The following is a 5,447-nucleotide window of genomic DNA, read 5'->3' as shown; positions in this document are numbered from 1 at the left end:
TGTGTTTTGATTTTCATGTGGCCTTGAGCTCGAAAAATATACAATATAGAATTTTTACTTGAAAACCAATAGTTTTAGTAATAATACTCATCGGGAGTTTACGAAGTTAACGCCAGAAATGCACCGTAATGCTAACAAAAATTATAAAAGTTATCTTCTCGAAAAAATTTGATGATGAAATGTTTTATTAATTTTTGGCAGCGTGGTACCTACCCAAATCGCTAATTAGTTTTTTAAGGGGAAAGCCACACAGGCCAGGGAATGAATCACGTATGACGACAATCGTCTGGACGATATCGTGCTGACATTGTCTTGCTTCATGAAAACCAAAAATTGTTCGATCGGTTGTGCGATATCGTCAACTCAATTCCAATCTTGCTTCACGTAACAGTAACAGTAAAACGTAACAGCAACACAAATACATGAATCAGTGTTTTGACGACATCGTTTTGTCAGTATCGTTTGAACCAGGGTTGTTGCGAATATTCGCATTCGCATTCGCAACCGCGGAGCTTCCGCATTAATTTTAACATTCGCATTCGCAATAATCAATGCGGATCTTTTGCGAATGCGAATATTGAAGGGACTGAAAGTAACAGTTATTTTCTTTACGATTTAAACTTGGCCAAATATTTTTTATTTTCAACTAAAAGTCCTTTCCGGACAATAAACAAACCGCTTATCCAAATTAAACAAGTTTGGTATTAAATGAAAGAGGACTTAAATAGCTTTAGAACTGAAATGTCTAACCGAGCAAAGTCACCTATTAAAAAATATTTCAATAAGAAATGATAATTAATTACCATAGAACAAACCTTGGGTCAGGTATATGAATTTCTTTAGTATTAAATGATATAAAAAAATATATAAATAGATGTGGTAACCTTCGTTCGTTATTTCTGTTTAAAAGCTGTTTCTGTCCTCTTTTACATGATGCCAAATTTGTTTAATTTCGATAAGCTGTTTGTTTATTATCCAGAAAAAAAAATTCGCAATAAAAAAATATTAGGCAAAGTTTAACTGGTAAAAAATAACTGTTATTTTCGGTCCCTGGAATATTATGCAAGTGCAATAATAAAACGTATATCTGGCCAGTCACAGAAGAAAGTGTCAAAAATGAATTACAAACACTAAAATCGAAAAACGCTGTTGACGTTACTGGTTCTCCACATTCAGAAACAACCAAAAGGATGAGAACGAAGAATTCTTTCGAAAAAAACGGTGTTTAAACACCGATCTTGCCATGATACTGGATTGTGAAGATGAAAGTCAGGAGGATACATACAACATTTGCAGACCGATGCAATTCCCAAAATAGAATTATTGCACCGCAATAAAAAAAATAAATAAATATAACTGAAAGTCCTCTCGACTGGTGCAGCGGCAACCGAAAAGAATTTACAATTTTGTCAAGTTTCAAGTTTTTCGCAGCGACCGAGTAATTATTTAGTGGCGCAGGTTTGATTTACGACCCTTTAAAAACTTTTTATTGAATACAATATTCCAATTTTTAAATTCAAGTACTAAAAAAAATTATTAAAAATTACTAACCTGTCCATTTTTTATTTAAATAAATCACCTAATTTACTCACCTAAATTATTTCTTAACAAGTAAAAAGGTCTAAGTTCGGGCGGAGCCGAACATTAAATACCCGGCGCAAATTTTCAATATAGTTTTTTCACCTTTCCGAAAACTACCGCTACGTGGTAAGCAGTGGTGGTTTTACGTCTATTTCAAACATCTTCGATAGAATGTTCAGTTAGACATAATGAGATAAACTTTGATAGATATATGTGGGCGGCATCACGCTCATTTTCCAAAATTCCATAATAATCTTACTTCTTTTCAAGGGATTTTTGTTAGTATCAATTTTGGGTAAAATTAGCGTTATAAAAAGGTGGCCGTAATTTTAGTTAGATTTCAATAATTTTCAACGTTTTGCCTTTATGGGGCAATCACAATAATTGTACCGAGCTTGGTACACATTGATCGAACGGTTACCGAGATACACATATGTGGTTTTAAGTGGGCGGGGTAACGCCCATTTTCCAACATTTTATTATAAGCGTATTTTTTGCTAAAGAATTATTGCAAACATAAATTTTAAATAAATTAGCTTCAGTATTTACTGCTTTATCGAAGCTTTCGTATTTCTCTAAATTACCGTTATGCGGGATGTGGGCGTGGTTATTATCCGATTTTTTAAATTTTCAACCGTATGTTTTGTGAAGGCCAACAACTGTGCCAAGTTTGGGAGAAATTGGTGGGGCGGTTCCCAAGTTATACATATGTAATCATAAGTGGGCGTGCCTACGCCTATTTTCCAAAAATTTATAATATTCTTATTTTTCGTTTAAAAATGATTGCACATATCAATTTTGAGTGAATAATCTTCAGTAGTTACTAAAATATCGCAGTTTTCGTATTTCTGAAAACTACCGTTATATAGGAGGTAAGCAGGGTTATCATCCGATTTTTCCCATTATCAACACCACCCGTCCTACACTCAAAAGAAGTACACATACCAAGTTTCGTTAAGATATTTCTATTTGTACCCGAGTTATCGTGTGCACATACGGTTACTCTTTTCATTCTGATCATTTATGAATACATTTGTCTATATCTATCTCGATTCGTTTTGCCGGTTACAAACAGCCGTTATGTGAATAAAGCTATAATACCCTTGCGTACAAGTGCACTCGGGTATAAAAATACTTGACATCCGCATACGCATCCACATCCGCGGATTTCTAAAATTCCACATTCGCAACATCCCTGGTTTGAACGACTATTGTTTCAAAGTTACGCGATTCATGCCCTGGGTTAATTTTGATGATGTACTTGGATGTGAAATAACACATTTTCTAAAACTTTTTAAGAAGATTTCCGCTCAAATTCAACGAACATATTTATTTTAAGCCATATTATAAAATCTTTTATCAAGATAAAAAATCCCCATACACAAATATTGCCACTGATAAAACTTATGCATATCTGGCAAACAAAATGACATATGGTAGGCAATAATTTTCGCCTGTAGAGACGCGTCGTTAGCTAGTCTTTCACGGTTGTAAAGGGTAAAATATTATCGATTACGGCTAAAACACGTTTACACTGTTCAACTTTCACAGGCCATTAGTTGCATCAAAAGTTTACATCATTTAACTGAAGGTTGAACAGTGTAAACGCCTTTTAAATACAATGATTGTGTACGATTAGGAAATAATAATATTTTTTTAAAATTTCATCACTGTTATAAAACTTGAAAAGGAGGACAAGGGGGACATTTTTGCTCAAAAGGAGGACAAAGAAGGACACAATTTTCGAGGAGGGCGAATCACGTTTGAGGAGGACAAGCCTCATGTGTTCTAAGTCTGGTTCCGCTCTAAAAATTTGCTTCACACGTCATGACACCTTTTCCCGAATCTCCCTTGGTGAGTCAGTAAGTTTTCCCCTAGTACTTCGCCTCACACGATAGCTTGCTCGAAGTTTCAAGTAATTTATAATTACCGCTTTACCTCGATATATGCGCGCTGCGATTTTCCTTGTTGTCATCCCCTGTTCAGGGTAAGCTAACCCAAGTCCTTGTTCAACCCCTGTAAAAGGCTTTCCACGAGGCATTCAACTATATAACCCCGAATTTCACAAAAAATTCTTGTATTATATAACACTAATAAATGGCAAATATAATACGTACCTTTTTGGTCGACAATCAACCAAAATTTAAATATTTTCAAGATTTTTCGCACTGAAGAACAAATGGTCTCTTGGCACAACATAGATTGATCATTTGAGCCAGAGACTGACGTTATCTTCTATGAAAACAGTCTTGTTAACGAAGCTTTAATTTTGGCCTTATAATTATGTCGTTAAGTGTACATATACTCATGAACATACATATATATACGTGTAAAAAATGTATGTATGTACTCGTAATAATATATTTATATGTTTTTAGAAAGATTATCTTATTAGAATGTAGACATGTAGATAATACTTATTTGATATAGAAATAGAAATAAATAAGATATGTATATATCGAGCCGTTACCGCCAAAAAAACGTAAGCGGCATTTTTTCAACATTTTTGTTTTGATGCAGAAATGCTCCTAGCATTTTGAAAAAAAAATGTCACTCTATTTTTTGGCTGAAGGGGCTCTATGTGTAATCTAATGTACCGAAAATATTCTTTTAAATTCTTTTTGTTTTAAGTAAAAATTGAATATTTTGAGATAATACACTTTTGAAAAATGTGTGCATCGTTTGCATGTATACATCCATACATATGTACATATTTAAATGTACGCAGATAAGTAAAAGTGTACGACTGCTTCAATATTTAGCGGCAGCACTTTAATGCGTACTCATACGCCCCGTATACCGTACAAGTCAAATAAAAGTAAAACAAAACACTACCCCACATGGTCGGTCGTCACTGGCATTGTTGCATGAAATAACTTATCATGGATCTAACATTGAAAAATTCGCTTAATCTAAGCTTTCGCACTTGTTTCGAACTAAGTTGATTCTCATAAATACATATGTATGTATGTATATGCATATGTGTGTGTTCGTTTGTGTATTTACCGAGTTTTTGCAAAAACAAAGCATCCAATTAGTGGCAGTCACTTGACTGCCATTTTTTCTGGTGAAATTTATCATTGCCTGGGTATTAATAGGTATATATTTGTGTATGTATATGTACATATACATATAGTGTACATGCTCCTATATTTAGCTACATATGTACATAAAAACATATGTACACATACATCTATATTTTTTTATATGCACCCAATTGGCAATTTGAGGAGCACTTTGAAATAAACACTTTCAATTTGTACTACCGTATTATTACTATTTGGTAAAAATTTACACATTCTTAGGGAAGCAGAATTAGAAGGCAATCGAAAAAGGAGGGCCATCGCTTTAAAATACATTAAAAAAAAATCCCTTGCTCATACAAGGCCCGATACTCTGATTACCGTACTTTGGGGAGAAAAGATTTACATCATACAAGATTGCCCTATCTCGGATCCCGATTAGAAAACGCTTTATCTCAATATAAAGTCAATACATGGTCAGCTGAGATAGGATGTTCTTCAAACAAAGTCTGAAATAGGATGTTTTTCAAGTGTTGCCGTAGGCCGATTTTCTACTCATCTGTTGCCGCATCAATTTTTGACAAGTTTTAATATATTTTTTTGTTGTTATATAGTTTTGCTTATTTTTTTTTTTTGTTATAAAAACATAGTTCATTCCATATAAAAATAAATTGCATGAATTCGTTATATATTAGAAGCAAATGGGTGAAAAAAAAAAAAATCAACCGCAATTTTTAGCCATTTCAAATTTGTACTTTGTTCTATTAGAATTCAATGGGCTACAAAACTGCACTCAGCGATCTTTCTAGGAAATCTAATTAACAAAGCTCGAAAAAAGATTAT

The sequence above is a fragment of the Rhagoletis pomonella genome, unplaced genomic scaffold (genome assembly GCF_013731165.1).
Source record: "Rhagoletis pomonella isolate Grant_MI unplaced genomic scaffold, Rhpom_1.0 Rhpom_scaffold_00006, whole genome shotgun sequence".
NCBI classification, from domain to species: Eukaryota; Metazoa; Arthropoda; class Insecta; order Diptera; family Tephritidae; genus Rhagoletis; species Rhagoletis pomonella.
This window is presented reverse-complemented; position numbering follows the sequence as displayed.